Here is a 13,624-nt window from a genome sequence, read left to right as displayed (position 1 = left end):
GTGCCATGAGCCAAGACAGAGGCTCACCAGAGTCTGCTGGTGGCTTTGACCTGGACTCTTAGCTTCCAGACACATGAATTACCACAGAAACAAACTTCTAGACCTGGCTGTGGGGAGTTACTTAGATTTGGTGACTAAGGCAGTACTGTTAGGTGACATTCAATTTGGGTGACACTAGATGGAATAAAAGGAAGAAATCTATCTGGGTATGAACATTCCTCATTCTGCTTCCTGACTGCAGGTGTGACTGCCACCTCCTGCTCCTGCTGCCACACCTTCCCACCACCATGGACCACCTCAAACTGTGTGCTAAACAAGCCCTTCCCTTCTAGTGCTTTTTAAAAAACGCTCTTTATTTATATATGTTGTGTGCCTGTGTGTAGGTGTGCTGCAGCACACGTGTGTGGGGGCGCGGAACAACTTTCAGAAGTCAATTCTCTCCTACAATGTGCATCCTGAAGGTTTTTAACGAACCTTGGCAGGCTTGGAGTCAGGTATCTTTATACATGGAACTATCTTGCCAGCCCTAAAGTAGTAATAGTTGTTGTTGTTCCTTTTATCACAACAATGAGCAAAGTAAACCAATGAGAAATATATTTTTGTTGTTTTTAAGCTATCCAGTTGATGATATTCTTGTGACAGCAGCTCCAAGGGACTAAGGCATTGTATTTAAAAGAAAACAATACTTCATTGATGACCCATCATTTGAATTTTAATGCCTGCAATCATGTTTCCCTACTTACCTGTGTCTCTTTTACATGATGATCTTAGAGGTTCCCAAATCTCAGTGCAATCAACAACATGTTGGAGGTACCATTCTGACCCAAGATCCCACCACATAGATCCCAATACCTGACAAAACAAAACCAAAGACCTAATCATAGTTCATAGTTCTAGGAAGTTTCCTAAATATATTAACCTTGCCTTCTTGGCTTCTATAGCTCTGTATATTGCTAACAGTTCTTGCTAATTGAAGTGTGTCAAACCAGGATGTGGTTTTGTGCATAAAAAGTCAAGAACAGCAAGATTTGGGGCTGCATGATTTGGACAAGTTTCCTGTATGGCCCTGGCCTGTCCAGTAAAGACTTTCTATTTGGCGTTAAGTGTGTTCATGTATTCTTTGGCAGAGATACCCTGCAACATCCTGGAGGCCCCAGTGAGATTCCAGGAGACACTGGGGCGATCCTTGCATCCCCTGGCCTGATATCATGGGGATGGACAGTTCTTAGCGGGTATGTACCTTGACACATTTCATGGCCCCAGGAACTTCTTCTACCTCTGCCCCTGATGACCTAGAGGTTTCTGATGCCTCCACCCTAAATAGGAAACTACAGAAAGTCACCTGGATCTGTTTGTTTCTGAGGTGAGTCTGTTTATGGTGCCTTTTGCATAGGATGGTTGGAAAGGCTGGATGCATCTCCAATTCCAGTATTTGGGATCCTTGTGAGACTTCCCCAGACCCTGTGGTTTTAAATTTGTGGTGATCATCCCTGGTTGTCTTTATTGTTGTTTCTCAGTTCTGTGGGCTGGAGAAACATATCTAGAATGGGCGGGGAAAATCTCAAGGAGTCCCAAAATACCATTGAAGTGCATGGCAAAACATTCCAGGGTGTGAGTGGGGAGACCAGAATGGGTATAGTGTCCATTTCATGACTGGAAAATTCCAGGCTTCCTGTGAAGTTGATTCAGCCTCTTTTGGAGTTGGGTGGCTCAGTGAAGGCATGTGGTGACTGGAGACCTCAGCCATCCGAACCAATTTCCCTGTATTGACTAGTGGCTTTCTTTAGTGCAAGACCTACTCCCTAGCTTAGGACTTAGGACCTGTGCCCTCTTGCTGGAGACCCGAATCGTCCTGGTCTGGCTAGGTGACTCTGAAAAACCCAAACCTCCACTGTTCTCTCAGTCCTAAAGGAGGAAGTTGACTTTCCCTCTCTGTGTCCAGGTACAGAGTCCAGGGAGGGGTTCTAGTTCCTCTGGCCTTGCAGGGAGCTGGTTTCTTCTACCTCAAATCCTCTCTTCCCTCCACACATAAGTGGTTCTGGCTCTGGAAGCTCCAGGATGAATTTCCCTGGGGCAGAGGCAGCCCCCATTCTCCTTTTAAGAGAGGCTGTCTTGGTGGGCTCAAGACTGGGACATTCCTCCCCTTTCCCTTCTCTGTCCCCTTTCATGATTTATGTCATCTTTTCAACCAGTAATCTGTATAATTGGAAAACTCAGAACCCACCATTCTCTGAAAATCCTCAGGTTCTCATTAGTCTCCTAAAGATGGGCTTTTATATCCACTAGGCAACCCGGGATAACTGTCAACAGCTCCTAGCTACCCTCTTCATTGCTAAGGAGCAGGACAGAATCTGGCTTGGGAGTAGAAAAGCTGTCCTCTGGTCAGACAGGGGGAAAGTACAGAAAGTTGCTACAGATGTATAAAGTGTGTGTGTGTGTGTTTGAATCAGGCAATAATGGCAGTGCCCAGGAAGACTGATAAGAAAGATCTCAGAAGAAGAAGCCAAAACCAACAAAAATAAATAAATAAGAGGCAAAACAAAACAACAAAAATGTGCTTATTACAAGCAAAAAGGACACTAAAAAAATAAATGACCAAATCAGAAGAGGTGAAAATGCCCTGTCCTTCATTTGGATGAGAATTGACATGGCTGGGGTTTCATTGCACTGAACCTACAAGGCCCAGGTGTCTTACTTAGTTGGGGTATCTTTTGCTCTGATGAGATACCATGACCACGGCCACTGGTCCTAACACTGAGCACCCAGGATGACTAGCCAGTACAGGGTCTCAGAAAGAACAAGTAGATAGAGATCATCCACCCCATGGTTCCTAACCCCCACATCCTCCTGAGCCTCTTCTTCCCTGAAAAACAAATACATACAGTTCTTGACTTAAAGGGTACTCTTTTTTGCCTCCAGTTGGCACCTATAAGCCAAGCCATTTTTGCCTTTGAATGGACTGATTCTGAGGGAGGATTTACAGGCCAACTGACCTGGACTAGATTGACACAAGGATTCAACTTCCCCCTTCTCTTTGATGAGGCCTTAACTGCTACCCTTTTCTGACTTTCCAACAAAGGTATCTGGAGAACATCCTGTTTCAGCAGGTGATGACTTCCTTATAGCTTCAAAAACAAAGAAAAATACAAAAAGACCACAGAAGGCTTACTAAAGAGACTACAGGTCTAGGGTACCAGGCTCAGCCAATAAGGCCCAACTGTATATACCCCATGTCACCTACTTGGGGTACAATCAAAAGGAGGACAATGAACAATATACTGGAGCCAAATCTTAGAGATCCTATGGCTCCTGTGTCTAAGACAAAGAAGCAGACATTTCTGGGAACAGTTGGGTTTTGCTGGTTGTGGACATCTGGGTTTGTGGAGCCAGCTAAGCTGTTGTATGTCAGTCCTGGCAGCCTACAGTGGACTATAGTCCACAATAGTCAGACATACCACAGCCTATAGTGTACTGACTCTGCCAAAGAGTTGTTGGGGCCTTAAAGAAAGTCCACATCTCTGCACAGGCCCTAGTTGTCTAGATGTCTCTAAGCCCTTCCACTGCTCTATGCAAAGCCATATCTGGGCTATTGATCCTTTCGCTCCAAGTTCTCACTGTGGGATCCTGCTTGCTCAACTGCCTACTTAACTATGTAAGACAGAGGTTAAATCCTGTTGAATTGTTAATACTGAAGGGATAAAATAACCTACTGACCCATGAAGAGTCTGATTTAACTCATGCCCCTTGAGCCAGTGAGGAATGTAACGGGCCCTCAGACTTTACACAACTGACTTCATGTCAGAGGCACTGTTCCCACCTAAGAAACCATCATGTAGACCCAGATACCTGCGAAAATGAAAACGAAGACCTAACCCATCGTAGTTCACAGTTCTAGTAAAGTCCCTAAATGAACTCATCTTGCTTTCAAGGCTTCTACAGCTCTGCATATTGCTAACTGTTCTTTCTAATTAAACAGTGTCAAACCAGGATGTGGCTTTTGTGCATAAAAAGCCAAACTGGCAAAGCTTGGGGGTTTATCTTAAGTACAGTCTTAAGGCAAAGCAATAAAAAAAAACTGGGTGAATAAAGAAATTGTAAACACATGGTGTCTTCTCTGGCTAGGACAGAAAGGGGAGGGGTCAGTTCTAGTCACCAAACGTTCTGAGAACCCCTGGTCTAGGGTTCTGCCTTGTTTATATCTCATAAACATACACACACTCAGGTGCACTAAAGAAATAAATGACAAAAGCAATACAGCCTTCTGATTTAGAAATTTCTGGAAGGTGCCAATGGATAACAAAGGACAAAAATAAAAGGTACGACGATGGTTTTAAGGTTTGCTGTACATCTTCTCCTCCCACACCCATGCCGCTTAGAGGCACATCGAAGGGACAAAGATGGAGTGAGACTGACTGACTACATACCTAACTATGACGAGGAATTCCCTTCTCTCCTTCTCTCCTTTCTTCCATCTTTTCTACTGGTAGGACCGGTACTGGCAAAGTTAAATATATGCTAAAGACCTTAGAAAAGGAATAAATTATTTCGAGGAGTTGCTGTAGCAGTCTGGGGGGGAGTTGAACAATGACATCTGATTAAGAACCCCTGTTTTGGGGCAGAAGAGATGGCTTAGAGACTAAGAGCATTTGTTGCTCTTGCAGTGAATCTAGGTTAAATTCCTAGCACCCAGATGATGGTTCTCAGTTTTGTGAAATTCCAATTTCAGGAGATCCAGCACCCTCTTCTGGTCTCTATGGGTATCAGGCACACACATTCATACAGGCAAAACACCCACATACATAAAATAAAAGTAGATAAATATTTTTGAAGAAGAACCCTTGTCTTCATTGCTGTGGGAAAGGGAATACTACACAGCTCCCCTCCAGCCACCCCCCACCCCCTCTACCCCCCCTACCCCCGTCCAGATAAGACTTTTTTAGCTCCTGGTGCAAACTGTCAAACTTAGTGTGACCATATTAGAACAGAACCCTCTACTGCCATCTGCTGGAAGATCAGCATAATAAACACAACAAAATAACCAGAAAGCAAGACCATAACGTGTCTTTCAAAGGTGTGCTTTGATGGAAGTGTCCAGCAAAGTGTCCAGCAGTCATATGTGATGTCCCTGAACACATGTGATCACTAAAAAGAGGCTAACTTTTCCTCCGACTCCCAGCCAAAGAATGAACAGTCTGCCAAGTTGGAGGGAACACTGTCCATGTTTCTAATGACACTCTTGACTATTTGCAGTAAGCAATCAAAAGAGTCCCTGGGGTAAGCTTGATGGCACCTAATATTCCCCTAGGAGATGACTATTCCTTGGTCTGGTTAGCAAGTTGAAAACTATGGCTGACTCCATTGTACCACTCCATTGTATGAAGTGGTGTCAAATCCAAGAGAAAGCATGAACACCAAAAGGGTGGGTTAAACATTAGTCCTGAGAGTCTGTATAATTAATTTTACTTTTGCATGGACAACTAGCTGTCTGTTCTGAGTATACATGTCCTTGGAAGCAGCTGTTTAGTTGAAGGCTATCGTTTCCATTTCCCCTTCCCCACTCATTCTCCGTGCCTTCACCCTGAAACTAGATATGATAAACATTCACCAATAGGAGGGTGGGTATCTTTTTAGGCCAAATGATGGTGCATCAAAAGTGCCTTCTACCCCCAGGCTCTGTCTAGAGGCAGCAGAGCTCTGACATCAAGGGGAAGACAGAACCAAAAGCAGTGCCCAGGTCCATGTCAGCCAGGAGCATCCTCATAGCAGGGTGGCATTGCAGAGTAACAAACTCATGCTGTATCCATCACCCAGTGTCAGGGCCCATTCATTCTGGCAGACAGCACCATCTTCACGAATGTGGCTTACTATTCTTTAATGCATTTCAACTGCCGGAGCCAACTAGGGATGCCAAACAGACTTTGACAAGTATATGAAAGAAAAGTATATTAGGTAATATTCTCTAGAGGAATTGAACTGATAAGATATATAATATACTAACATACATGCATACACACACACACACACACACACACACACACACACACACACACGGCATAGTAGGTGCTGGCCAGTCTAACAGTGACTGCTGCATGCTGTAGAGGCTGAGAACCTGGTTGCCCTGAGAGCTCCCTGGAGAGCTGCTTGTATTCAGTCCACATTGGAAATCCAGAGAATCTGGAGTCTGGTGCTCGCAGAGGATGGTATTTCAGGGGATTGGGCAATGGGGAAGAAGCATATGGCATATATTGGAGTCAAAAGGGGGACTCGATATACCTTTTGGTCAATATCATTACGTTAAGGAGTCTGTATTAGTTATTTTTCTGTTTCTGTGATAGAACACCATGACCAAGTAAATTTATGGAAGAAAGGGTTTATTTGGGTCTAGGTTTCCAGAGGCAATAAGAGTCCACTGTGGTGGAGAACTGTGGCAGCAAGCGTCAGGTGGTGGCAGGAACAGGAAGCTGAGAGCTCACATCTTGAACCCTAACCACAAAGCAGAGAGACCAAACTGGAAGTAACATGAGGCTTTCCATATCAAAGCTGGCTCTTAATAACCTACTTCCTCCAAGACTGCAACGTCCCTCCTGGAACGGCACCACCACCAAGACTATGGTGGGCATTTCTCATTCTAACCAGCACAGGGTCCAAGCACCCCATTCCACTCAGTCATCTGGTTCCTTGGAGCTCAGAATATGCATTCTCCTTGTCTATTTCTGGGTAAGAAAATTCTCCAGTTTGTCTTTTCTGTTTTAGCAAGTGAATACATGCATGATGTAAGAAATATCATTGGGTGTTAACAATTGAAAATGCTACAAGATACAGAACAATGTTAATATTTTTTTATTGGCTGATGCTACTGCTTTGGGCTAGCTATCCTAATGAATGGCTTATTTATATATGAGAAGGGAAAGGATTTGGACATGAGTTTTGGTGATGATAACCCACATCCACACTACAAGAGGTCAAGAGATTCGAGGGCTCTGGTGGGTGAGCCCAGGGGAGTTTCTAGCTCACAGTCACTGCCTCCTTACTGTTCCTGCCTCCTCAGAAAGTCAACTTGTCCAAATCAGGTTCCTATCTCAGCCCAGGACCTCTGTCCACATCACTTTCTGGCTTTACTTCCCACAGCTCAGGGTTGTATTATCACTGGGGTTTGTTTAAAATCCCTGACAGCATGACCTGATTGGTCTGTCTAGTCTTTTTACAGAATGATGCCACTGGTTGGTATTGCCAGGTAAACTGCCCACTTTGATCCCTGAGGTCTTACTTAGGATGAGACACTGTCTATCCATAGTTACCACATTCACTCATGCCTCAGTAGAGAAAGAAGGGAAGCTTCCACCAGAAGAGACTGGGGAATGGCAGGGTGTGCTTAGGACTGATATTCATCCTTTAGTTACTGATCTATAGGAACTCTTGATGTGTTAAGCATTTGTCCTCTCTCATATTGCAAATAATTTGAGATCAGAGAGAAATGAATGCTCACGTGCTCCCTTGTTTGCTTCTGCTCAGTTGGATCTCTGCGCTCGTACATAGTTTAGGACACCTTGCCTAGGGAATGGTGCCACCCACAGTGGACTGGGTCTTCCCAAATCAATGAACTCAATAAACCTTGGCAATCTCTCCACAGACATGCTCACAAGGCAACCCTGTGTAGATAATCCCTCATTGAGACTCTCCTCCTGGGTGACTCTGAATTGTGTCCAGTTGACAATTAGAGACAAACACCACAGGGGTTGTTTCCTGTATGTGTTTTGCTAAGTGGAATCTTTACATTTTGACACATAGGTGATGTAGCCCAGGATAACTATGGGGACTTTGATAAAGGCATTTGTGTGTTTCCTCATTTCAGTAGCCCTAAAGTAAAACCCACACTCCCTGAAGTAGGTTAGTTATTCCTCTCCAAACTGAACCGGTCAGAGACTCCTTACAGTGGTGATAAAAATCCTCTGCTAGTTGCAATGAACCTGAACTTCTGAAAGGTTTTACTCACAACCACTCTAATCTCTTAGTGAGAAAATATGAACCAAATGCTTGGTGTATAGGTAGACACGCCCAACAAAATTAGTACATGCATCCTCCCAATACATTTACAAAACACTAATAGCAACTTTACTGAGAATAAGTAAGAATAGAAATAGCACAAATGCCCCCTTTGAGAAGTGGATGGAGGGTGAGTTTTGGGAGTGGTGGGGAGAGTAGGAGGAGGAGAGGGAGGGAGAACTGTGGTTGGTATGTAAAATGAATAAACAATTTAAAATAAAATAAGAAATAGCACAGATGCCCCTAAACAATATCAGAAGGGATAATTCCGTGCCACATTTAACTAGAGGGAATAGTAATGCAGCCATGAGTCTCTCACAGACTTCTCTTTCATGTTGAACATCACAGATAAGTCTAAAAAACTATGACTCCATTTATATGGAATTTAAAAATGGGCAAAACTAGACTTTAGCAACTGAAATAAAAATATGGCTAACTTTAGATGGTGCTACTGCCTGCAAAAGGGCACAAGAAAGCCATCTGCAGACCTGGAGTTGTGTCACCATAATCTGGACAGTAAGGACATGTCTATATGTAAATATCTGTCAAAGCTCTAGGCGTAGGATCTGCTTGAGTCACTGTCAAGATGTCACACAGCAATTAAACATTCCCTGGAACCTTGTGGTCTCATTCTCTTTCAACCACCTTTACCTAAAAGTAGTCTTTCCATATAGATCAAGAATAATATTTAGGCCAAATATTTTGATAGATATGAAATTGTAAAAAACATAACAAAAGTACTTGTGGCTAAATTTCTACATCTCAAATGAAAGGGCTTCAATATGACACATATGCCATAAGTGGTAAAAATCAAAGACTGATAAACTTAGCTCTATCAAAACATAAAAATGTGACTTCAGTTCTGGTTCTAAGATATGTAAGTGTGGCTGTATTTCCACCAAGTAAATGGAATGTCAAATAGCTCATAGATGTTTCCTGAAATTCTCTTGTAAACATATGTGTCCTTTCTCTTTCATGGCTAATTTATTCAGTTATTTATCTTCCGGTCATTTATTTATAGCATGAGTGCACACTCAATGACCTTCACGGTGTATTTTAGATTAAAATATAATACTATATTTTTTAAAATGCTAGATGGTTTTCATTTCAGCCACTGGGAATCTTTTTTGGCGTAGTTTTTGTGTCCCTTTGACATACTCATTTGTGTTTTTCCAGCACAAGATGAATCAAGAATATGGTTTATGTTCTCTGATCCAGACCTAGACTCATCCTGGTTCCTTTTACTGGAGAAATATTTAGATACCAAGATGGGTGTTATTTACAATAGTTATTAGTCAGAGCTAAGACTGTATCTATATGTACACATACATGATGATTCCCGTAACTGTCTGTCTATATGTATATAGAAAAACAAATTTATACCAAAGGGTTTGCTCTTGGATAGCTAGCTTTAATTGTCAACTTCACATAATGTAGAATAACCTTAAAGGAAAGGCTCAATAAGGGATTGCCTAGATTGGATTGGCCTGTGGTCAGTAGGGGGTTGTCTTGGTTGATCAATGTGGAAAGATCCAGTCCACTGTGGGTGGGCATAATTCCCTACGCAGACTGTCTGAACTGTGTAAGAATGGAAAGGTCGAGGAGCCTGCAGAGAGAGCTGGGCCACTTCTGCCCACACTCAGGGCAGAGGTCAGAGGTGAGCACTGGGTCCCTATCTAAGACCCGATTTCCTCCCACTTGTCCTCTCTCAGAGCCCCTGGCTTGGGGACTGTAGCCAGGTTGACTCCCCCCTGGAAGGACTGACTATCAAGCGACCAGGAGCCTGCAGAGAGAGCTGCTCCACTTCCACCCAAGCCAAGGGCATAGGGCAGAGAGCAGAGGCCAGAGAGTATTGGATTTGCTTGCACCCACCGAAAGGGAACCCTGGTGGCCTACCCACCAGGAGAGGAAGAGACTCTTTCTACACCCACTGGAAGAAGTGATGGGGAAAAGGCAATATAAGAACACACCCAGCAACAGAAAAACAAATATGACACCACCAGAGTCTAGAGATTCTACACCAGTAAGACCTAAACACCCCAATGCAGATGAAGCAGAAGGGAATGACCTTAAAAACACCTTCATGAAAATGATAGAGGCCCTCAAAGAGGATATGAGAAAATCCCTTAAAGAAATGGAAGAAAAAACAAACCAAAAATTCCAAAAAATCGAAGAAGGGGAGGAAAACAAGAAGCAAAAACTACAAGAAACAATTCAAACAGTGCAAGGATTGAAGGCTGACAGTGAGACAATAAAAAAATACAGTCTGAAGGAATGCTGGAAATTGAAAAACTGGGGAAACTGACAGGTACTACAGACACAAGCATAACCAACAGAATATAAGATATGGAAGAGAGAATCTCAGGTGTTGAAGACACACTAGGAGAAATAGACTCATCAATCAAAGAAAATCTGAAGTCCAACAAATCCCTAACACAAAATATCCAGGAAATATGGGACACCGTGAAAAGACCAAACCTAAGAATAATAGGTATAGAAGAAGGTGAAGAAACCCAACTCAAAGGGGGCAGAAAACATATTCAACAAAATCATAGAAGAAAACTTTCCTAACCTAAAGAAGGACATGCCAATGAAGGTACAAGAAGCTTACAGAACACCAAATACAGTGGATCACAAAAAAAGTCCCCTCACCACATAATAATCAAGACCCCAAGCATACAAAATAAAGAAAGAATATTAAGAGCAGCTAAGGAAAAAGGCCAAATGACATATAAAGGCAAACCTGTAAGAATTACACCTGACTTCTCTGTGGAAACTCTGAAAGCCAGAAGGTCCGGGATAGATATTCTATCAACACTAAGAGACCATGTATGCCAGCCCAGACTACTATTCCCAGCAAAGCTTTCAATCACTATAGATGATGAAAACAAGATATTCCATGACAAAACTAGATTCAAGCAATACGTATCCACTAACCCAGCCCTACAGAAAGTTTTGGAAGGAAAACTCCAGTCCAAAGATGCTAACTACAACCAGAAAAACATAGGAAATAGATAATCCCACTTTACCAATACCCAAAAGAGAAAAGGGGTGGAAATCCACATACAGTTCCACCAAAACAACCATTCTAAAACAAATGAGAACCAGCAATCAAAGGTCATTAATATCCCTCAATATTAATGGTCTTAATTCGACAGGCTGACAGAATGGATTTGAAGACAGAACCCATCCTTCTGCCGCATACAAGAAACACACCTCAGCCTCAAAGACAGACATTAAAGGGTTGGGAAAAGATTTTCCAATCAAATGGCCCCAAGAAACAAGCAGGGGTAGCAATCCTAATATCTAACAAACTAGACTTTAAACTGAAATCAATCAAAATAGATGAAGGAGGTCATTTCATATTCATCACAGGAAATATCCACCAAGATGAAGTCTCGATTCTGAACATCTATGCCCCAAATACAAAGGCATCCACATTCATAAATGTGACATCCTAGAACCTTCATCCTGTGACTGATGGAAGCAGAGACAGATACTCACAACTAAATACTGAACTGACCCTCTGGAACCCAGTAACAGAGTTGGAGGAGTGATGAGCAAGGCGGTCAAGACCATGCTGGTGAAACCCACAAAGACAGCTGACTGGACAAGTGGGAGCTCTTGAACCCCAGACTGATGACTAAGAGGCCAACAGGGAACTTTGGGAGCCCATTCCACATGGAGGGATGCTCTCTCAGCCTGGACACATGGGGAAGGGCCTAGGTCCTGCCCTGGATGAAATGACAGACTCTGGAGGTCCCCCCCCAAGGAGGGCCTTACCCTCCCTGGGGAATGATGTGGGAATTAGGCTGGGGGTGGGGGGCAGGGGTGGGGCTGATGGAGAGAGAAGGGGGGGGGAGCTGGGATAGACATTTGAAGCATGCATGTTTCTAATTTAAATAAAAAACATACATTAAAAAAAGAAAAAAGAAAAAGAAAAAAAGGGCATAAAGCAGAAGGGATAGGGGGAAGGATTTGCATATGGAAGGATTTGGGAGGAAGTGTGAAAGGTAAATGTGATCAAAATAAACTATTTTCAAAGAGCAAAAAACAAAGAATGGAAAAGTCAAACTGGGAGCAGGCAAGCAAGGAAACACGTATGCATCAATTTCTCTCTGCTCTTGATTAAGGATGGCATGTGATTAGCGTTTGAAGTTCCTGCCTTGACTAACCTGGAATTGTAAACTGAAATAAATCCCTTTCTCTTTTAAGTAGCTTTTTTGTAAGGGCATTATATCACAGCAACAGAAGTTAAACTAGAACATCCCCCTACTTATGTGAAACTTCTTTCTCCATGGTAAGCTTGTCCTCCATTTTTACCATCTTCCATCTATCCATCTACTCACAGTATTCATGTAATTTCAGAATTATTCACCAATACCACCAAGTTAAACAATTTATTATTATAGTGTGTGTTCATGCCACTCCCCTCTGTTTTTGGCCTTATTTTATAGTTTTAAAAGGTACTTAGCTAATATTTTGCTCTATATCTTTGATAAGGTTATGCTCTGTGTTGGTAATACAGATAGATTCATTTATTAGAATCTGTTTTTCTTCCTAGCATGTTCTTACATCCTTGTTGATATTGAAAAGTTTGTTTTCACAGAAGTTTTCTCTTTTTTGAGATAAGGTCTCATGTAGCTCAGGCTACTCTCAAATTCTATATGTAGCTGATGCTGGCCTAGAATGTCTGGTCTTCCTGCCTCCATTTCCCATATGCTATGATTGCAGATGTGTATCATTGCACTTGGCTTAAAGTTGACTCTTCATGATGTATAGCTATTTGAGATCAGGCAAATACATAAAGTCATGTGTCTACAACACCAGTACCATTAAGAACAAGTCACAGTAGAAATTACCTCTTTTGCAATCACCTACTCAGCTTCTCTCAGCTCCTGACAAACACTGAGATCCTTTCCATCTTTAAGTTTTACTTTCTCTAGAATGCCACATCAACTCAATGCTTTCACATGAATCAGTACAACCACTTGCTCATTTTTATTGCTAAGCAGTATTGGTTTTTTTGGTGTGTGTTTATAAATAAAGCTACTATAAACATTAGTGTATATGTTTTATGTGAATAGTCAGCTTGACTGATGAATTATTTATTTAGGACTCTTTCCTGGGCATGTTCCAGGTGCTTGAAGGGTGGGATCATATGTGGAAGATATTGTCAGTCAAGTTCAAAGTTCTTCTCACTGTCCTCATTCTTCTAGAACTTTCTCTAAGAGGCACATGGGGGAGACCGGAAGGCAGGGAAGGGGAGATGGGACTTTCTTCTGCTTGTCCGCATGATTCTCTGGTTATAGAGCCTAAGTGCCACCAGGTGCAGAGGTAGTGCCACGTCTTCATCTGGAGGAGACAGCTGCTGCTATCTTCGTTTTGAGACCCTAGGACCTCTCCCACAGAGCAACGCCACTCCTTAATACTGTACAAATCCCTTTGTTTATAGATGCCTCTAAGTTTCTGGATTATCATTCATGGCCAACAATAACTCGCCCTCAAAGGTGTGAGTTCTAGTTGCTGGGGCAACTCCTCTGAGCACCTTTTCTTCTCTTAGCTCCAGACCCCAGGGATG

This window comes from Mesocricetus auratus, unplaced genomic scaffold, assembly GCF_017639785.1.
Source record: "Mesocricetus auratus isolate SY011 unplaced genomic scaffold, BCM_Maur_2.0 Super-Scaffold_100021, whole genome shotgun sequence".
Classification (NCBI taxonomy): domain Eukaryota; kingdom Metazoa; phylum Chordata; class Mammalia; order Rodentia; family Cricetidae; genus Mesocricetus; species Mesocricetus auratus.
Note: the sequence above shows the minus strand (reverse complement) of the source record.